The sequence below is a fragment of the Lampris incognitus genome, chromosome 2 (genome assembly GCF_029633865.1).
Source record: "Lampris incognitus isolate fLamInc1 chromosome 2, fLamInc1.hap2, whole genome shotgun sequence".
NCBI lineage: Eukaryota > Metazoa > Chordata > Actinopteri > Lampriformes > Lampridae > Lampris > Lampris incognitus.
This window is the reverse complement of record NC_079212.1, coordinates 130,230,001-130,253,175: the sequence shown is the minus strand read 5'-3', so window position 1 is coordinate 130,253,175 and position 23,175 is coordinate 130,230,001. Positions and strand designations below refer to the sequence as shown.

The 23,175-nt window shown below is 44.6% G+C and overlaps 1 pseudogene; it reads right to left on the bottom strand.

The window, feature by feature from the left end:
• Nucleotides 1-19,011: 19,011 nt before the first annotated feature.
• LOC130132001 (uncharacterized) lies at nt 19,012-21,884 on the bottom strand (annotated as a pseudogene).
• Between the last annotated feature and the right edge of the window lie 1,291 nt (nt 21,885-23,175).

Sequence of the window (23,175 nt, the reverse complement as noted above, 5' to 3'; positions counted from 1 at the left end):
GAGATGCTTTATTGATTTCAAAACCAATCTAAACCAACTGAAAGATTTAGACAAGTGCAAGCTGTTTAGAATACTGATAAGCTGTGTATCCAGCGGGACCTGGAGCTCTTGCAGCAACACATGACTCCTAATGAGGAGGTCTGCTCTTTTCAGTTGCGCAAGCAGGCATGCCTGCATGCCTGTGTGTGTGTATATGTGTGTGTGTGTGTGTGTGTGTGTGTATATATATATATATATATGTGTGTGTGTGTGTGTGTGTCCATGCACGCATGTGTGCACATGAATACATATTCACAATTGCATCTGTTGTTTGCATATATGTGTGACGAAAGTAATCTATTTGACCTCGGCCTTTAGCAGTCTAACAATCTATCTGCTGACACTAATAATGTCCAACTGCTTAGCAGCCAAATCTTATTGACTGCACGATCATGATTATACTCCCACAAGCCACATGATATCTGTATCGACACCATGGTTACATTTAACCTGATTTAAGCGGGGCCATTTTCACTTGTGAACTCCTGGGATCATCCCTTAAGAGTTTATGAGAAACTTGCTCGTACGCGTTGACAGCCTAGACATAAACTGCCTCTAAAGTAAGTTGCAAATGCCAAATACCTTTCTACTACAATAAATCTGAAAAACTCCTTTATTCAAAGGAGAATCTTCGGTTTCCCTTAACAAAACCCTTTTGCAGGCCTCTAGGTGCATATCAGTTAGAGTTCATAGCTGCACATTCGCCAAGCCAAGCTGCGTCTGAAGCAACTTGACAGGAGGGGAAGTCAGGATGGCAGGGATTAACAACACTCCAGTACCATGGTGGGTGGTGGGAATTGTAGGCCTGTAGCACAAAGTCAGCGCCAGCTCGCTGCGCATATGACGGCAGTGCAGCCGCTTCCCTTTATTCCTGATGACACTTTGAAAGCAGCTTAGCTTGCTAAGCCTTCATTAAGGCATGGATCAGGATTGGGGCAAAAATCAGGGCAAATTAGCATTGCTGGTGCACAACTCAGAGGGAATTAGCAATGTTCGCTAGTGCACGAAAGGTGAAAGCTAGTTAAAAAGGGAACAAGGCTATGCCATGTAACACCAATTAACATCAAGGGCAGAGTGAATTAAACACATTTTTACCTTTGTATTTTCAGTTGCAATTTAGGGATAAATATTGAGTTATCTTTCAAAGAATGTTGCAAAGAACTTTTAGGACTTTTTCCTCCCCCTCTGACGATTCGGGGAGGGCTGCAGACTACCACATGCCTCTTCCGATACATGTGGAGTCGCCAGCCGCTTCTTTTCACCTGACAGTGAGGAGTTTCACCAGGGGGATGTAGTGTGTGGGAGGATCACACTATTCCCCCCAGTCCCCCCCCCCTCCCCGAACAGGTGCCCCGACCAACCAGAGCAGGCGCTAGTGTAGCAACCAGGACACATACCCACATCCGGCTTCCCACCCGCAGATACGGCCAATTGTGTCTGTAGGGACACCCGACCAAGCCGGAGGTACTGCGGGGATTTGATCCGGTGAGCCCCGTGTTGGCAAGAACTTTTAGGACATTTTTAAGTTTTGGTTTTACATACTGTAGAGGTTTTTGAACGCAACTGTTGATATACTTGTTACCCCAGAAATGAACTTCTCTGAAACATTTTGTGTGTAGAGTTGCTGTTGGTCACTTACTGATGCTTCACCTGCCTCAAAATGAGAAGCTTGTAAAGTAAAGCAGGCTTCCTTCTATTTAACAACAACAACATCTGTACTTTTTACATCACAGGATTCGGTTGACCCATGCACGCAGGTCTATCTTGGCCTTTCACCCCTTCTCTCTCATACTCCCTTTACAACCCTGGCTTAAACATATCTCCTTTATAAAAGCTCATTCAAGCATCATGGTACCACAAAGTATAAAATACATACAAATACATACAGTGCTGCTTGAAAGTATGTGAACCCCTTGAGCAGTTTAGATTTTTCTGTTGTTTTACCATGATTTTCTTATTCTATCATCACCAGTTTTTATGTATGAAATGTCAGATATATGTTTATCAGTTGCATGTACTTGTTTAGTGGAACTTGTTTAAGTAGCCCAAAAACTACATGAAACATGGAATTAGTGTATGTGCAAAAGTAAGTGAACCCCCAGCTGCATTGGTTAAGTCAAGCAGGTAACAGACTCGGGTGAAACACATTTGGGTGCTTAATTAATCATTTAAGCAGACCAATGAAATGAGACATCCTTGTGAAAGGGTTTGGCCTGCACTAATTAAAAGAGAGAGGAAACCAACCAAACCACTGTGGTCCCATATAAATCAACAATGCCGAGAGCAAAGGAGATATCTGAGGACATGAAGAAGAGGGTAGTGATAGCCCATCAGTCTGGGGAGGGCTATAAGACCATCTCCAAAAGATTCCAGCTCCATCCATCCACTGTAAGACAAATAATTTACAAATGGAGGGCCTTCAACATGACAGCAACTCTGCCTAGAAGTGGACCCCCATCAAAACTATCACCCAGAAACACCAGAAAAATAATAAATCAGGTAAAGGCCAACCCACACATCACCTCTAGAGAGTTGCAGACCTCTCTGGTAGCATCTGGGACAAATGTGCATGCGTCTACAATCAGACGAAAATTGAATAGCCATGACATTCATGGGAGGGTTGCTAGAAGGAAGCCTCTGCTCTCAAAAAAGAACAAAGCTGCCCATTTCAACTTTGCCAGAGAGCACTTGGACAAACCAGAGACCTTCTGGAAGTCCATTCTCTGGACAGACGAGTCCAAAATAGAATTATTTGGTCACAATCAAAACCAACATGTTTGGAGAAAAGCCAACACTGCATATGAAGAAAAGAACCTCCTCCCAACAGTGAAGCATGGTGGTGGAAATGTGAAGGTCTGGGGCTGCTTTTCTGCTTCTGGACCTGGACGACTCCATATTATCCAAGGAACCATGAATTCTCCAGCATATCAACAAATTCTTGACCAGAATCTCCTGCCATCAGTCAGGGAGTTGAAGCTGGGACGAAAATTGATTATGCAACAAGACAATGACCCAAAGCATTCCAGCAAAACTACAAAGGAATGGCTTCAGAGAAAGAGGATTCGTACTCTGGATAGGCCCAGTCAAAGTCCGGATCTTAATCCAATTGAAATGTTGTGGCGAGACCTGAAGAAGTTTGTACATACCAGATGTCCCTCCAACCTCTCTCAACTGGCTGAGTTCTACAAGGAGGAGTGGGCAAAAGTCCCCATAAGCAGATGCGAGAGACTGGTTAGTGGTTACAGAAGACGTTTGGTTGAAGTAATGGCTGCAAAAGGAGGAACCACAAGCTACTAATACAAGGGTTCACATACTTTTGCATATGTTAAATTTTCAGTTTTTGTGAAATAAACCACCTTTGTTGAATTAAATAATGAAAATATATCTCTTTTTGTGTGTGTGTCCATTATTTGGAAGGTGTGCTTTACAAATTGGGATTTGGATGTATGTGTAATAAGCTTATTTTAATGTTTTTTACAAAAACAGTGACCATGTCTGGAGGGTTCACAAACTTTCAAGCAGCACTGTATATTCATGGAATATCTTGCAAATATGTTCAATATAAATGAATCTCTCTCTTGCTCTCTCTCGCTCTCTCTCTCGCTCATAAACACATTCCCCTTCCTGAGGGCTTTGTGCAGAGTCTTATCATTGTCAGTCTAGCCAGAAGGCTTGGGCACCTGTTACAGATGACCTCGATAAGAGACACAAGATAAATAGATGTGGATCACACTAAATCCACTGACTTTGGGAGCAGGCAGACAATAATAGCTTCACTAAGTTCTACCTTAGAGTGGTTGATACACCTGCTGAAACCAATTTATTTAATACTGACAAGCAATGCAAATTATTTACCAATAAAGTGGGTATGATGATATAACATGACAACATTAAGGCAAGATTGCATCGTCATTTAAAAAAAAATCAAACCATTATATATTAGTTGTGTATGATATAATATGACTGCCTTGGTTACTTCATCAAACGGTATGTGTATACTGTATAATGTACCGTTCCACTGTCCAACACCAAGACATAAGCAAGATTTTTGTTTAATGTAAAGAGGCAGTGAAAGAAGTTGTTTCCAATATCAGATACATTTAAAAAAAATGTTTAATCCCAGGCAAAAAATATGTTTGTTATCATGGACTGTGATTGAAACTTGGAGCCACACAAAATGGAGTGTAACCAAACCTGCATTTGAGCACGTGAAAAATACTGAAAAGCTCAGATTGTGTCTCTTATCCCCCAATACGAACTCATGCACGGATTTCATTGCTTTAAAATGTAATGCATTGCTCTTTGTCTTTCCAAAAATATAATAAAGGCAACTATAATTCATAAAATATTCTGCTTCGAGTTTTACCTGCCATCATGACGTTTGAAAATCCTTTAAAACTCATTCTATTTTAAAGTGCTTAATTTTTCACCATTTTTATCATCATTATCACTATCATCATCGTATTTTCTTCTATCTATTTCATGTATTCACTGTAGCTTGTAATTTATTTTCTTCTGCACATATACCGTAAACTTGTCCCCCGCCTACTCCAACTCCATCATCATTGGCCAGGCTGGCTATGTTGTAGAACAGGTCTTGCGGTTGTGAGGGTCTGAGTCTATGCAAGGCATGTTTGCCTCCTGGTGGTCATTGTAAATTCCTCACCAATGCGGCAGAAAACCGACGAGTACAGAGAGGGCCTTTCAAAAATGATTAATTTTTTTTTTCTTCAACGGGAGCTGTAAGTGCCCTCAATTAACCATTTTTCAATCCACCTCTGAAAGAGTTCAGGTGCATGATGTAAGCGGCGCAACACACAACCTCGTCACTAAAGAGCAATTAAAAAACGCCTCCCATCCTGCCAAAGAATCTGCTCCAGCCCAAATGTAAGTCTTTGTAAAAGTGTCCGCTAAATATATAACGTAAATGTAAATAACAGGAGTAATTACATGCTCAAAATTGACACGGAGATTTTTCGATGAAAAATACACATGAAAAAAAAAACACTTTCAAAAACACAAAGAAAGGAGGATGCTGAGGTTGCAGTCCGCATGCTAGTCTGTTGAAGGGGAGGTGGTTCTGGCAGTTGACTGCCTTGCTGTCATGCCAGATCTTTTACTTATCTAACACTTGTGTGGTTGAGGTGGGATAAAGCACAGCAGGGGCTGCTTTTTCCCACACCTATAAGAGAAAAAAAAATAAATCCAGAAAAACAACATGTTTTGAACTACAATACTGCTTGCTAATCATCGATGCACTTAACTGCATTTGGGTGACGTTACTTCACAGCTACAAAAATAAAACCGAATACACAAAATATTTTGGCAATAAAATTACATGGTTCCACAATTTACATAGACAACAGAACGCCACCTAGCTTGCACCGCTAATGACATGAATGCTATGACTAGCGAACAAAAAACACGGGAGAGCACTTCAAACCGCACAACAGAGCAGCCGTAGACTTCTGCAGGATCTGCAGCTGCATACATGGAACATACAAGGTGAATGAGAGAAAACAGTCTGCTCGATTTATATAGCTCACTATGATGGAAGCTTGCTGCACAACTTAATGTCCTTCTGCTTTACAACTATTAGTCTGATACAGTTACAGAAAACGCAACACCTGTGCCCACTGCATGCAAGCATGCACACATGCAAACGAAATCATACACAAAAGATGTGCACAAACACACGCACACGCACACAGCCAGTCTCGCCCACACTCTTGATCTGTAAAACACACTCTCATCTTCTCTCTCTCTCTCTTTAACACACCCACACACACATTCACTTGATCCCATCCAACAAGTTGGAGCTTGTGCTCTGGCGGCCTCACTCATAATACCTTCATAATAAAATGGCTTTAATCCAGGTATGAGAAATCATTTCCCTTCTGCCGATAAGGTGGACAAATATACAGCTAGCTAATAAAAATATGTACCACGGCCACACTACAGCCCTACTGCATCAGATCACACCGAAGAGGTGGAAGGACCCCGACTGGAAAAGCAATAAAAAAAAAAAGGTTTTCAAGATTCTTATGAAACAGTAAATATAGGGACCACAGGCATCGTGTTTGTTTTTCCAACGCATCACCGGTGTAAGAAAAACACCTGGTATCTCTGCAACACCAAATGAGACAGCGACGCTCAACAGTTTCCTCTTACCGCTCCTCTCATTATTAAAGCCGACATCAATCCCGAGGGCATGGAAATAAGGCGTGGAAATAGGAAATGAGGAACGCCATCGGTATTCAACCGTTGTCTTCTCCTTATCTGTGACCACCTTGTGTGTGTGTGTGTGTGCATGTGTGTGCGTGTGTGTATCGTAGAGGTTTGATTCTTGACTCTTTTCTTTTTTTAAACTCGAGGCTTTCATTGGAATTCACCAGCAGTCCAGGGGGCCCCTCGGGATCTCAGCCGGCTGCATGTGCGCGCCCCACTTCCTGGTTTCTATGACCCCCACGCCTAATCTTCACGAAGAGCCCACCTTATTACAGCCGAGCCAAGGCGGTCTCTCATCTTCACCTCCATGTCAGTACAATACAATGAGAGGCTGATCCAAGTAGGGGAGAGTGAAAGATGGGAGAAAAAATGTGAAAGTACGCTGTAAAAAAAAATAGAAAGGAAGAAAGGAAGGGGCCAAGAGAGGACGAGCAAGAGGAGGTCTAAGAGGGAGAGTGATGGAAGGAGACAGACAGACTGACTGAAGAAAAGAAATGTGAACGGAGAGAAGATTAGCAGAGAAAAACCGAGACAGAGCAAGACAGAGAGAGACGGAACGACTGACCGAGGGGCAATCGTAAAAAAAAGAGCGAGTACCAGAGGCACAGAGGAGACCAAGAAAGAGAAGGACAGAGATGGAAAAGGACAGGTTGGGCCAAAAGCTGTCAAAGAATACAAAGGTCAAACTATGATAAATAGCAGGGCTCCACAGCTCCCTGCGTTTGTATCATCGTTATGCACCAGTCATCGATCACACAACCTTGACGACCTGTCAAATCATAAGCCGTTCTAAATGCATTTTGCATTGCATTGCATTTAAAAAAAACATTGCTCACCACTTTCCATGATAAAAAGCCACCCTATACAACCAACTTTCCCCTCGGCCGTTGTGAATGCTGCTATACACTACAGATGTTGCTGCTTTCCACTTCAAAGAAGACACCGGGAGGGGGCGAGAAAATGGAGATCAGGAGTGTTTTGGTCCCATTACCAGGAAAACCTACCAAGCCAACAACATTTCACTGGAGACAAGCCATCTCCATGCCAATGCACAGGGACAGCCACTGTGATAAATCTGCCAGAGCTCTATTGTGCGGCGTTGGCGACCAATGTTTCTCTCTTTCTCTCCCCTAAAATGCCCACTCTTGTCTCCATCACAGCCTCTCTTTAGTGCCGCAACAGCAAAGAAATCCCCCCCTCCATACGCTCTTTTTTTCTTTTTTCGGGGGCCATTCATACGCCCGGGCACCCTGAGAGTTTTATTTGCCTTCCATCTTGTTAACACAGTGAATAGCATGGAGAGCTGTGTTATGCAGATCAGATTGGGTTACCGAGGGGACAGACGTCACTGGTGCCATTCAGCTGCGGGTTAAAACTCAACCCTAGTCCCTCTTGTTCTGCTGCAGCACTCCTGTCCCCCCCCCCCCAACACCCCACCACCACCACCATCCACCACCTTTTGCCAGCTAAGGTTTCAGCCGAGCCGTGGTGCACACAAGAGCCCGCTTTGTCCGGTAGCTGACAGCTCTACCATACGCACAAGCTAAATTGAAACCCACCGCCTTCAGCAAAGTTTAATGCTGAGCTGCTGCTGCTGCAGGAAATGAAGCAGCTGCAAATGGGAGAATCTTGTAGCATAAATTCTCCATTACAGTCCGATTCATATCTGGATCGGACCACACCGACCGATAGGTCAAGTGGAGGCTTTTAAGTCAACATTAACATTGACAGCAGCGGCGCGAATATGCCTCGGCAGCATTGTGGGGGCGGCTGTAAAACACACTAGCATGGTGCAGAAGTGGGTCACACGATCAGGCCTATCAGATGGCCCATTCACACTTAGAGCTCGTGTTAATAAGCCTGGTAATGAGTCTCATTACCGCAAGAAATATCAATCAAGCCAATGGCGAGTATTAATAATTCAGAGGGAGCATGTTGTGCGAGCCAAGTCTACTCCTATTCCTAACCTGCCTGGAGCTGCCAGCTGAGCTTACATAGTTACAAAGGCACTCTGGCACACAGGCAGGAAATAGAAGCGAGCTGGTGCTTTGACTGTAAAGAGCACTTTTTTTCTGCCTTTTTAGGAGGAACGGGAACAGTAGTTGATTGAGTTAAAGGGGTTAAGAGATTTAACGTTGGATTCCATGATGTGGGGGGAGAAAGAATTTAAAACGTCTAAATAAAATAAAGAGTTTTTGTGCTTTAAATGCTCTACAGAGAGGGGCTTTTGGGATACAGTCACATAAGTACCAGAATAACATCTCGTATTAAAGTTTTTCGTAGACACCTTGGTGAGACTTGTCTGGTTCTTCACTTGGCTTTGAATGGAAAATGCCTTGGCACACACGCGCACACACAGTAGTCCTACTACAAAAGACAAGTTGGAAAACACTGCAGGACACAGGCTTCACTTCACAGGAACCTCTTTATATAGAGGCAGCACGGAAGAAGAGATGGGGATGACAAAGTGCTGTACTGCGCTGAACTGTATATCCACTCCTTGAATATTTAAAAAACATTAATATTTCAGTGAATTCTGAGAGGAACACATTGTTGAAAATGTGGAGAATGGTAGGGGAGACACCGGGGCTGTCTGACATATACCAGTCCCATTCAGTAACTAATTCATTCTCTGAGAATTTACCCCAGTTTTTTTTTCCAGTAGTCTGTCTCGCTCTGGTTATGCCCCAGACTAACAGCACATGTGGGCCATAGAACTTCCATGCTCTCTGTGGTTGAGGAAAAAAAAGGATTGCATGTAGATGAACAGTATCGTGTGTGAAACCCTGCATCTTGAAAAAAAATAAAAAATCACAAAACAGGTATATGTTTTGAGTCGAGCAATAAAAGACTACATGCACAACAAAGAGTTCCTGTGTGAAAACACAGATGAGAATCTCAAAGCCTATAAATCAGTGACTTACATTTTACATCCTTGGCTAGTGCAGATGTATGCTTTCTTGCCAGAATATGAAGGCAGAAAACGTAGTCAAAGCTTCTGATCAAATTTCACCCCTGCCAGATGAATTTTAGGTTTAAATTCAATGAACGATTCCACGTTGATTTAGAAGCTTGTTTCAAAATGCCTGAACAAAGGATATGTAGATAGCACACAGTGTGGGCATTTATGCCACATTCCCATTTCTTATCCTAAAATCGGATAAACTGCAATCCAAACACCATATGTGGACTCACATTAGGAAGACAAGATCTTTATTATTGTAAGTGAGCGCTCTAGACCCCTGAGAAAATAACTGATGTCTACTATTTCACAACTATTGTTGTGAAAGGCCTATATCTACAGTTATATCTGCAGGTTACATATTGCATTGCTGCAAAATGGTTTAATTTGTGCGGTGCTGATAAGCAAAATCGGGGGACATGACAGTCAAATTCATATTTCTATGTGCATCCATGCAACCTCTTAGGGCTGATTATTTGGCGTCCAGCTTCTCTTATATTGACTTTCTAACTGTTGTTTAGTCACAACTGTTGAAACAACTGAACAACAGATGAATGAGTGTCTGGTGTGGCCAAAAGAGATAGCATGGACACACCTGCCCACTCCATCTCCATATCTCCCAGTCTGAGGTCAGCTAAAGTCCACCACATTCCACATGAAGCACACCGTAATCCCTATTTGTGTCAATCTGCATGTAAACCTGAAAAATGCAAGGAGGGAGCAACCCTTTGGAGGGCTAGTAAATTTTCTGTCCAGGAACAAAGACTTAAATAAAGGCAGCCATGAAACAGGGTTTCGCCTCTGCACACAAAACAGATTCCCAAGATTGCTAGAAGTGACTTCTACTAGCCTGTTAGAGGGGGGCGTTTACTTTTTATTGTGGGACTGAAAATAACAGGCAATTAAGGCTGCATACTGGGACTGGCTATTGCCCCAGTAATAGTTTACTTTACAACAAAGAGAGCTGGGTAATCCTCGGGGCTCACAGTCCCTCCGCTTTCATTGTGGATTCCTTTTAGATGAGAAAAACCTTAACAACTGCAAGCATGCTATGTTAACCTTCAACAATGCCCCACATGGTTCCACATAGTTTGACTTTTCAATGAGAATAATTTTGTGTGGTTTGTGGGGTCTTAAGCAGGGGAACTTATGACACAGTGGTCATTAGTAGAAGACGTGGATGACTTTTTGATTTTTTTTTTGTTTTTTGGATGTACTTCATTAATCCCTGTGGGAAATTCTTCTCTGCATTTAACCCATCCTAGCTGTGTAGCTAGGAGCAGTGGGCAGCAGCTGTGCAGCACCCGGGGACCAACTCCAGTTCTTTTCCCAATGCCTCGGTCAGGGGCATAGACAGGGGTATGAACCCTAACATGCATGTCTTTTTGATGGTGGGGGAAACTGGAGCACCCAGAGAAAACTCACCGCAGACACGGGGAGAACATGCAAACTCCACACAGAGGACGACCTAGGATGACACCCAAGGTTGGACAACCCCGGGGTTTGAACCCAGGACCTTCTTGCTGTGAGGCAACAACGCTAACCACTGCATCACCGTGCCGCCCTGATCACGGAGATACGGTTTTATATCGGTGTCTCTCAGCTGCTGTGGTGCAAACACATAGACCTTGAGACTTAACTCGAATGTGATGAGAATCCCTATCAAGCAAAAGGATAAGATTTATTTTACATAGTTCAGATATGCTGAAACTAAAACCATTTTCTCAAAGATAAGACCATTAGGGGTAGAGTAAGGAGTTTTTCTTTCATTTCCCCCAAAGTGTGCAAAAAGTTTGAAAGTCACTGGTCTAGCCTGCTCTGTCACTGTGCTGCCTTCCCTAGTCACAATCTATTCACAATCTATTTTGTTGCAATAAATAACTCATGGAAAAGACTTTGGAGACTTCCGCTAGTCACAACTTTTCGCACACCAACGCCAAACACATTTCTAAAATTATGTCCTCTGAGAAGAAACAAAATGCCGTCTGTTCCTTGTGCCAACACAAGCACAGCAGTCATCTATCTCCACACCTTCCCAATAGCGTGGGCACACTCTGTGGTCACTTCAGTCTTTCCTCCTGCATGAATGGCTTCCATAAGAACAACAGTTATCTTAGGCCACACAGGAGGCGAACAATGGCTTCCCAACACCCAAACGCATGGTTGAGTCCTTTCAAACTTTCAGGCATCTCTAAGGTGCCCCCCTGACCATTGCTCTACTGACTGACTAGACTTGAAATACTAATTATTTGATATCAAAATGGGCAAATATATCATGGACGGGATGCTGTTTTTGCTGCTTACTGAGCCGACTCCATCCCTCAGGCTGGGTGGCACACCGGTTCAGCTCTCATCATGGGCAGATTCACAGATGGCTAGCTAGCCATAGGCGCCAGCTCTGTGGGTGCTGAACAGCTTTACAGTTTTGCCCATCCCCCAACCCCACCTCCAAAAACATCAAATAAGATTAAAAAAAAAATCAAAGAGACACTGTTGAGTAGCTGAATAACAACGAAGATGAGATTGGGTTTTTTACCAGCTGTCAAATGGAATAAACCAAACACATGATGATGCATGTGACTTTAACTTTGTCTCTTTACCAAATGTGTGACTTTAAACAAAACTTCCAAACTAAAATTATATATTTTCCCAGGTATGAAAAAGAAAAAAGAAAAAAAAATGACTGGAGAAGTTGGTCTAGAGTTTTGATGTGAGGAGAGGTTGTCTGCACATAAAAAGCTTTTTTTAGAATATTTTTTCCATTTCGTTTCATTTTCATGACAGTAGTTACACTTTGTTGTCAGGGTGAATGTGGGAAAGATACAAGCCGTATATGCTTTTACATCTGTCTTTTTAAAAGGAGTAGTCACAATCATTTTCACAAATTGGCCCCTATGCCACAGCTGGGTGCAGATTCACAGGTACCAGACTTGAGCTGTGATTGATTTCTTTAATAACTGTACAACAGAGACGTCTTAACCTCACACGGTAATAGACTGACAGTCTGCATGGGTGAAAGTGATTTAGTGCGGGGAGAGAAGTGACAGCGTACCTCCATTTGTGCAGGGCGAAGCCTGGACACTGGTCTCCGCAAGAGTTGCAGGGCTGTCCTCTCTGCTGCTCATCTGCAGGCCTCAGCTGAGGGACAAACAGCGACAGGAAGTAAGGACTTAGAATTTCCACTGGAGTCTGACTGGCAGTTACAAACCATGCCTTCTGCAACTTTTCAAACCAAAACAACTCCTGTCCAACTCGTACAAATTGGCTTCTCTATTCAAAGACCCGAGAATCCAAGATCACTTTTACTCGCGTTGCTGTGTTTCAAATGAAAGCCCCACATTACAGTAATGCATCATTCAATTTATTAGCTATTACTTACTCAGCTTTTTAGTGCATTAAGGACAATTATACCATTGGCTTACAAAAGTAAACTAAGTAACTGAAGACATTATTTTTTTCCTTAGAAAAAGCAAAGTTCAGATGTGTAAAACATCAAAGAACTTATCCTGACACATTCAACAATACAAAAAGTTAAGTTTTATACCTCCTGTGAAACTCATTAGATGATCTGCTACCAAGTAAACGTGGCAAAGAAGTTAATATTTAAAAAAACAAATAAACAAACAAACAAACAAAAAAACGCAACTGGTGCAATAAGGAGAAAGGTTCAACGAAGGCCATTGACTATAAGAGAAAACATTTGGTCTCATCACCCAGATGTTTACTGCACGTGAAACTTTTACAGGACAGAAGAAAACGCCAGGAAAATAGCCTACTTTATAGAGGGGGGGGGGGAGATGCGCATCTGAACACGATTAGATTAGTAAAAGGGAAAACAGTCCATGGCACAGCAAACATGTATAATATGCTCAATTGACAACCCTCACCCTGGCTTTACCTAGTCTACATACCGATCTGTAATTTCTTTTCTTGGCGCTGCGACTGAACATGACAGGCTCGTTCCGGGGCAGTGAACTTACAAAGGAGACCGGTGGCTTAAAGGGAGCAATTGGACATTCGTAAATAAAAATAATTCCTGTACACGACAACAAACTGCAGGAGCCCTCCCGGTTTCTATCCTATTGCCCGGCTTCAGAGTGAATGGAAGAGGCTGCGCGGTTCCGGACAGCAGCTCCTCCCTGCTACCACCCCCCCCCCCCCCCCACACACACACACACACACACACACACACTTTACACGGCTGCGTCCCAATTGGAAGGACGCGTCCAATGTATGACGCGTTCTCCTCCGCAGACCGCGTCTCGCAGCGGACTACAGCGGATGGAAGGAGACAGCCTACGAAGGATGCGAGATCTTCTCGCAGATAGAGAAGATGAAGAGGAATCGCATGGCAATTTATACTTGGTTGCTATTGTTGATTTTTTCTGGAGAACAAACAAACAAACAAAGAGAGACGGATATCTGAATATCAGCTTCAGCAGGCAGCCCGTCATTGCCGGCAAAGGTTTTATGTAGTAATGAATCTTTTTTCAATTTTAAGGTCACTTTTGACAGCTTTTTACATAAAATATCACCAAATGACAAAATGTGAGTTTTCAATGCGATGTTACTTAATAGCTAACAAACACTGTTACTCGAATACAGCAGGTAAATATGGAGCATTCTGAAAGGTTAATAAAAACAGCAACGCTGATTAAAAAAAAACGCTGCATAAATACAGGAATGTATAAAGAGAAGCAATAAATTAGAAAGAGAGAAAATTATCACCAAACAGTTTGCAATACTTCCAACCATGGTTAATCAGACTATGGTGGTGAACTGTTATTCGTCAATAATTAAGTCTCTACTTTTGAAAATGAGATCGCATTTCCCCCCCACCCGTCCAGAAAAAAATAAACTCGCTGAAAGATTTGATTTGATATACTTTATTAATCCCCATGGGGAAACTGTGCTTTGAGAATGCTGATGGAGAAGTATAGAGAAGGCCAGAAGGAGTTACATTGTGTCTTTGTGGATTTAGAGAAAGCATATAACAGGGTGTCGAGAGAGCAGGTGTGGTATTGTATGAGTCAGGAGTTGCAGAGAAGTATGTAGGAGTGGTGCAGGATTATGTATGAGGGAAGTGTGACAATGGTGAGGTGTGCGGTTGGAATGACAGATGGGGTGGAGGTGGGATCACATCAAGGATCGGATCTGAGCCCTTTCTTGTTTGCAATGGTGATGGACAGTTGACGGAAGAGATCAGGCAGGAGTCTCGGTGGACTATGATGTTCGCGGATGACATTATGATTTGTAGCGAGAGTGGTGCAGGTTGAGGAGAGCCTGGAGAGGTGGAGGTATGCACTGGAGAGAAGAGGAATGAAAGTCAGTAGGAAGAAGATGGAATACATATGCGTGAATGAGAGGGAGTACAGTGGAATGGTGAGGATGCAAGGAATAGAGGTGACGAAGGCATATGAGTTTAAATACTTCGGGTCAACTGTCAAAAGTAACGGGGAGTGCAGAAAAGATGTGAAGAAGAGAGTGCAGGAAGGGTGGAGTGGGTGGAGAAGAGTGTCCGGAGTGATTTGCAACAGAAGGGTACAAGCAAGAGTTAAAGGGAAGGTTTACAAAATGGTAGTGAGACCAACTATGTTATATGGTTTGGAGACAGTGACACTGATGAAAAGACAGGAGGCGGGGCTGGAGGTGACAGAGTTGATGACGCTAAGATTTTCATTGGGAGTGATGAAGAAGGACAGGCTTAGGAATGAGTATATTAGAGGGACAGCTCAGGTTGGATGGTTTGGAGACAAAGCAAGAGAGGCAAGATTGAGATGGTTTGGACATGTGTGGAGGAGAGATGCTGGGTATACTGGGAGAAGGATGCTGAATATGGAGCTGCCGGGGAAGGGGAAAATAGGAAGGCCAAAGAGGAGGTTTATGGATGTGGTGAGGAAGGACATGCAGGTGGCTGGCATTACAGAGGAAGATGCAGAGGACAGGAAGAAATGGAAACAGATGAGCCGCTGTGGCGACCCCTAACGAGAGCAGTCAAAAGGAATAGTAGTAGTAGTTATTTTTTTATTAGATATGTAAGAACAGTGGAAATAATGGTGTAAACTGTAAAACATAGCAGGATAAGAATTGTTGTATACTGTTAATACCACTAGATGGCACACTGTGTAACAGGCCACATTTGGCCACATTGCCTAAAAGGATTGAGACGCCATTAGATTCTGGAAACCAAAACAATGTCTTGATAAGAAAATAATGGTGTATAGCGGGATGCGATCTAGAGTCAAAGATGTGGTCTAAGGTTAAGCACCACAATAGCTGGGATTAAGTTACAGTATAAAAGAGTATGCTTTGGACAGGTTGCTTCAGTTGCCCCTGGGACTAGCTCGGTTTGTTGATGTACCTTTTGTGTGCTAATACATAAAACCTGCTTACGTCAGACTTGAAGGCATTGGACATTGGGTAATTGCATTGGACTCTGAGTGATTGACTTTCAACAGTATGCCGAGAAGAAATTTTCCCACACTAAGCTGTTAAAAAAAATTACTAATTTGACATCAATTGAATTTCAAATTCTACCGGAGGCCATATTGTTTTTTTCATGGCACCAATCGTTTGACGGTTGCCAAAGCGCGAATGCAAGCAGCCAAAATATCAATGTAAGACAGCCAGCCAACAGGGTAGCCTGTAATTGTTTATACCATAGTTATTCCGTATCTTTCCTTCAGACTCAATTGCCAAAGCTAGCGTGGACTATTCAACTGCGTTGGCCAGAACTATCATGCCCGAGCTATCAGCTATCAGCATTTCAGTCAGGATAAATGATTGGCTAACGTTAGCCAGCTTGCTATCTAACTAGCCACCAGATTAGCTCATTGACAGCTAACTGTTCTTAACAAATGTAACCGATTGTTTTTTCGCCCGGTGCGGGATTCAATACGGATATACTGCACCACAAGGCGACATCACTAACCGCTCGGCTAAAGTGTCAGACCCATTAGCCACGGGCTAACGTGTCTTATTAGTAGTTTACACAAATATAACATAGAAGAGGGCATGAATGTAATAGCAGCTGCTGGAGCCAGCAAATTAACAAAACGGAAACACACACACACACGCAGAAGCAAAATACATTTTGTTAACCTGGAAGTTGACAGCATGTTACAGGAGTATTCCATGTATGGATTATAGGAGAGGACGCCCGAGATTATGGCTTCCGGGTTACTTCCGGGTACATGCGACCCACTGAATATGCGCAGTATTGGTGTTACCCCTCTGGGCTATGAGAACGAGCGAACGGCAAACCGCGTTCAGGATCCGGCGTGCGCGTTCACGAATGCTACGCTGGCGGACTTCAAACATCAAAATATCTTGATGTGTGAAAGCGAAGGCTCACTTTTGTGTCATTTATTCGCCTTTACCTTTGATTTTTGTTCATCCGAACAGCGTTTGCTAGCAAAGATCCCCATTCCCAAGACACAACATGACCGCGCGTAGAGTGCTCGTACACAGCCGTGACGTCATGCAGAAAAATATTTTTTGGGGGGCTTTTTCTGGGCTTTGGAATTTTAAAAAAAAAGATTAAAACCCCATTGCTTAAAAATATACAATACAAAGAGTAATAATTGACCTTTCGCAAAGTCCCGCCCCCTTAGTTACTGTTGCTATGCCCGTCAAGCATTTCAGAACTATCCAGGAAGTAGCCGGAAAACACCAAAAAATGAAGGAAGAAATCAGCGCATTGTGTGGGTAAAAGTAACAGTAATAATACGTTAGCTGTATTAGCTATCAATAATAGCTGGTAGCAAGCTCAACCGGTTATTCTCTTGTCCGGTGCGGGATTCGACACGGGGTGTACTGCACCACAAGGCGACATCACTAACCGCTCGACTAAAGGGTCAGACCCGTTAGCTAGGGACTAACGTGTCTTATAGTAGTATACAGTAGGATCGGACAAGCACCGTTCTGGGGCGGTACTTTGCGAAAGGTCAATTGACCATGATTATAGCTTCAGGTGTCCTGTTAACAGTGTTACAGGTGTCTCTTTTACAATGGTAGTCTATGGGGTAAAATGCTTTTTGGGCCGCAGGGGATTTTTCGCTGCAATACCGCGAGTAACCACTGGAAAAATTGGCTGCGAGGCTGAGCGGCGGCGCCGTATCCAGTTCTACTATAATACATCCATGGTATATTCTTTTTTTTTGTCTTTTTTTCCTACCCAATTGTATCCGGTCAATGACCCAACTCTTCCGAGCCGTTCTAGTCGCTGCTCCATCCCCTCTGCCGATCCGGGGAGGGCAGCAGACTACCACATGCCTCCTCTGATACATGTGGAATCGCCAGCCTCTTCTTTTCACCCGACAGTGAGGAATTTCGCCAGGGGGACGTAGCGTGTGGGAGGATAACGCTATTCCCCCCAGTTCCCCCTACCCCCCGAACAGGCGACCCAACAGACCAGAGGAGGCGCTAGTGCAGTGACCAGGACACATACCCACATCCGGCTGCCCGCCCGTAGACACGGCCAATTGTGTCTGTAGGGACGCCCGACCAAGTAACACGGGGATTCGAACCGGCGATTACCGTGTTGGTAGGCAACGGTACAGACCGCTATGCTACCCGGACGCCGCAGGAGTATATTCTTGGAATAAATGAATTCATCAAGACTGACGAATTTGGAAAATTGATAGCCTATCAGAATGAGAATGTGAGGATGTGATGATTTATTATTAATCATGAGGGCGAGGCTGTGTGGAATGGTTCGAGGCGTGTATGTTGTGTTTAGCGAGAAGTGACTAGCAGACTAGATACGGCTGGGAATAGTTAGGTTAAAACACACACACACACACACACACACACACACACACACACACACACACACACACACACACACACAGTGGTGTGTAAATGTTGCTTGTAAATGTGTTCATTGCCTCTAATCTTCGGTTTTCAAGTGGATGTGTAAGGTGTGATGATTGCATATAATAATTTACACCTTCCGGTGAAAATAACACGGAAATTAATGAAAAAAGTGAGATGTCTTGATTTGGTTCAAAGGTGCAAAAGTCAGGAAATTCAAATGAGCAGTTTCAAAGCAAACGTCTCTCTATACTATCAGCTATTTCCAGTATTTTTTAAATTTTTTTACCTGACTGTTATACAAGGCTGTAGCTACATGTTGGCATACTATATTTCAGAAAACATGTAGGCCTTCTCATCACTGGGGACCGATTGATTCAAACATTCTCTCAAAAAGACAATTCATGATCTTAAGAATGGTAGAAAGTAACCTCGACTGCTTCAAGATGGAAGTTGCTCTGGAGTGAGTTTTAATGTAGGCTATATAATTCATTAAGGGTGGCACAACTTGTTAAATGTTAAATAAGGCAATGTGGCTAAATTATGTCTGACAGTCTGACATTATTGGCCATAATTAGCACTGCTGAGCTCTCCTGATTTAACCATATTATAATGAGTTTTAAATTGTTACTCATACTATCAAGTGCATATTGGACATTTGGCTACCAACCACAGTTACTTGCAAAGTGCATCTTGGATATTTGGCCTGGCCTTAAGCAATTATCACCACCCAAAATAACTTAAGAGCCAAGGGTGAGGCAGTACACTAGGGCATTAACAATCACAGTTCGATTTATTCGAAGATACATCCTAGGATGCACTGGGACACATAATCAGTGGTGTTTCCTGAGGTCCTCAGGTATTTCAGGTCTTTCAGCATCATACACCCTCGCTCAGGTGACCCAGCCAGGATTGATCAAGCCCTGGCTTGAGTCTCAGCAGCATTGGCTCACAGATGCAGCATTGGCTCACAGATCACTTCTTCTGATCCAATGCCATCTGGAGGCCCTCTCTGCAGCCTCCATGGTAGACTTAATGGCTTTCCTTTTTGCAGCTGCAGTGATGCCATGTAGACCTTGCACAGTGGACTGCCGGCAGAACCTCTAAACCCCACTTCAATGGGCTCACAACACACCTCCCAGCCTCTCCTCCAGCACTGATCCACCAGCTCCTGGTACTAGAACCGCTTCCACTCATTTGACTCTTTCATCCGATCCTCCCAGGGAACTGTCAGCTTTATAAGGCAGACCTGTTGTGAAGAGGGTGATGAAAGCATTACATCTGGCCTCAACAAAGTTGTCATAATGTGGTCCAGGAACCTGAGCTGCTGCACACACACCCCCTTAGTCGACTCGCAGCTCCTAGTCTGACGCAGAGGTGAGGAGACCGGCTGCTGATCTGGGCTGTGATTGAGGCTGCTCACCAGCCCTGACAAAGGCAATGTTCTTCTGCCTGCAGGGTTGCTTGTTGTTGGTCACAGCTTTGGAGATGGCTTCTGCGACTGTTTTCAGCACCTGGTCATGTCGCCAGCAGTATCAGCCCTCCTCCAGGGCTGATGGGCAGCTACTGAGGATGTGCTCAAGTGAACCTTTTCCAGGGCAAAGAGGACATGATGGAGAATCAAATTTGCTGGGCTAGGTAGAACATCATACACAGCTTGTAACATGAACTTGATCCGCTGCAGTTCTGCCTTCCAGATATCTGCCCAGGATATCTTCCTCTCCAGTGCACCCTCCCACCTTGTCCATGCTCCCTGCTGCCGCATGCCCAGCATTCTGCTGGTCCTTTCCTCCTCGACACTTGCCCACACCTCTTCCAGGACTAGATGGCATCTGTCCTTGCCATGGGCCTCATCATAGTGAGGTTGTGGGATGGTTCCCAGCCCTCCCCGACCAGTTGCCACTGTCCCCACCAAAGCCCTGTGTCTCAGTCAAGACTCTGCTATCTCCAGGCCTTCCTGGGCTCTCTACTTCCTGTCTGTCCACACCATAATGCCTGCAGGTGCCACTCTAGAGTCCTTGGAGTACCGATAGAGCAGTGCCTCTCTTTTGCTAGAAACCCCGAACTCCTTGTCGAAGCTGCTGATAGGGAGCTGGAGTTTCTTGCTCCTCCATACACTGCTCCACTGATAAGGTTGCACAGCAGACCCAGCCATCTCCAGAGATATAATAATAATAATAATAAATTAAACTACTGATCTTCCTCTCCACGGTCTCCACTGTCAACAGGGTTACCTCGTAAACCAGCAGAGGCCATAGGACTTGAGTTAAGATGCTATGTTGGTAAATCCAAGCCTTCATTCGGCCAGGTAAGCCAGACTTGTCTACTGTGGTGAGCCAAATCTGAAGCTTTTTGATGGTTGCTTGGATTGCCGCTACATCCCTGAGGCTACATTCAAAGACCTTGCCTAGACTCTTGTCTGGTTTCTCAGTGATAGATGGGATTGCAGTGCCATCCAAAAAGAAGTGAAACCAGTCCACCACTTTTCCCCTCTTCAACACCATGGCTCTGGATTTGGCTGGTTTAAAATTGATTCTTGCCCAGGAGATGAGCTTCTCCAGCCCTGGAGTATCCACCTACCACCAGGCACTGATGATGTGGTGAAAATAAGGTTGTCCATAAAGGCTCTGATGGGGGGCTGCTGAATGCCAGACCTGGACAGATGGCCTCTGCACTCAGTTTCAGCTGCCTTGACCATCATATTCATGGCAAGGGTGAAGAGTGTAACTGAGATGGTACATCCAGTTATAATCCCCCTCTCATGCCAGTGCCAGTCAGATGTTGTATTCCAAGAAGTGACTCTGAGCCTGAAATTCCCATAGTAGTTCAGGATGAGGTCATTGATCTTACTGGGTACATGGTGTAGGTCCAGGGTAGTCTCGATCAGCTTGTGGGGCATTGAGCCATATGCGTTGGCAAGGTCAAGCCAAAGCACAACTAAGGCATCCTTCCTTCATCCTTTGTGTGCCTCCCTGATCCGCTGGGTGACAACTCCAATGTGTTAAAGGCACCCTGAAACTCCAGTAATGCCACCTTTCTGTATCGAAGTATCAATGCAGGCATTCTTATGGAAGAAGATGTCATCCTTCTGGATAGGACACTGAAGAAGATCTTCCCCTCCACACTGAGGAGCGAGGTGGAGCTGAGCTGCTCCAACTTGTTTGAGTCCTCTTCCTTTGGTATCCAGACTCCCTCTGCCTGCCTCCACTTGTCTGCTACACTTCCCCTGCAACAAATCACCTGCCGAATCTTCCAGAGGATACTGAGGAGCTCTGGGCAGCGCTTGTACACCTTAGGGTATTTCCCTGGGTCCCAGAGTGGAGCTGGCTCTGGCTGCAGTAACTACCTCCTGGACTCCCTTCTAGGTGGACTATCTGGTGTTGAACTCTACTGTGGATGATGGTATGTCCAAAAGAGCTCTGAGGGGCCCTTGCTCTTGCTCTCTATCAGGGTCACTCAGAGTGTTGTGCAGGAAGTGGTCTACCTCTTCCTTAAAGCAGGCATGATGACCGCTGTGCTTCTGCCCTTACAGCTGCCTTATGAATCCAAATGGATCAGCTATAAACACATTATGCTTCCTGGCACTCTCTCTCCTCTGTCTCTTGTGCCATTCTTCTCTGCACAAGGGCATGAACTTCTTCTTGATGATGTAACAGAGCTCAGCCAGTGGTGGTTTCTCCTCCTCATTTACTACCTTGAACCGCCTTGCCAGAGTCCGAAGCGCTTGCCTCAGTTGATGGAGCCTGTCTGCCCTTCGGTTCATGGTGTAGTTGGGTCTGGTGATCTTGCCCTCTTCAACACCAAACCTCTCTGCTGCAAATCTGACAATGATGGTTGACATCATCAGAAGCTGTCTGTCTGCATCTCCCTTTGCTGTTGATTGATGATTCTAGCCACATCCTCCTTAAACTGGCACCACTCTCTGTGCTGGCTTGCTGGAGGCCACTTGATCCGACACTGCTGAACTACACTGCTCAAAAAAATAAAGGGAACACATAAGCAATGCAATGTAGCTCCAAGTCAATCACACTTTTGAGATATCAACCTGTCCAGTTAGGAAGCAACACTGATTTGTGAATCAATTTCACCTGTTGGTAAATTGTCTAATTTCCACCAGGTGGAAATTAGACAATTTGCAAGACAACCCCTATGAAAGGAATGGATTTGCAGGTGGTGGCCACAGACCATTTGCCTGTCCTCATCTTTTCTGGCCGATCTTTGGTTAGTTTTTCATTTTGCTAGTGCCCTCACCACTAGAGGTGGCATGAGGCGGTATCTGCAACCTACAGAAGTTGCTCAGGTAGTGCAGCTCATCCAGGATGGCACATCAATGCGTGCTGTGGCAAGAAGATTTGATGTGTCTCCCAGCACAGTGTCCAGAGCATGGAGGAGGTACCAGGAGACAGGCCAGTACACCAGGAGACGTGGAGGGGGCCGCAGGAGGACAACAACCCCGCAGCAGGACCGCTATCTGGTCCTTTGTGCAAGGAGGAACAGGAGGAGCACTGCCGGAGCCCTACAAAACGACCTTCAACAGGCCACTAATGTGCAGGTTTCTGCTCAAACAGTGAGAAACAGAATGCACGAGGATGGTATGAGGGCCCGACGTCCACAATTGGGGCCTGTGCTCACAGCCCAACACCGTGCAGCCCGATTGACCTTTGCCAGAGAACATCTTGGTTGGCAGATTTGCCATTGGCACCCTGTGCTCTTCACAGATGAGAGCAGGTTCACACTGAACACATGTGACAGACGTGAGAGAGTCTGGAGACGCTGTGGAGAACGTTCTGCTGCCTGCAACATCCTCCAGCATGACCGGTTTGGCGGTGGGTCAGTGACGGTCTGGGGAGGCATATCCTTGGAGGGCCGCACAGACCTCTACGTGCTAGCCAGAGGTACCATGACTGCCATTAGGTACCGGGATGAGATCCTCAGACCCATTGTCAGACCATATGCTGGTGCAGTGGGCCCTGGGTTCCTGCTCATGCATGACAATGCTCGTCCTCATGTGGCCAGAGTGTGTCAGCAGTTCCTGTATGTCAAGGGCATTGATGCTATGGACTGGCCTCCACTTTCCCCAGACCTGAATCCAATCGAGCACCTCTGGGACATCATGTCTCGTACCATCCGCC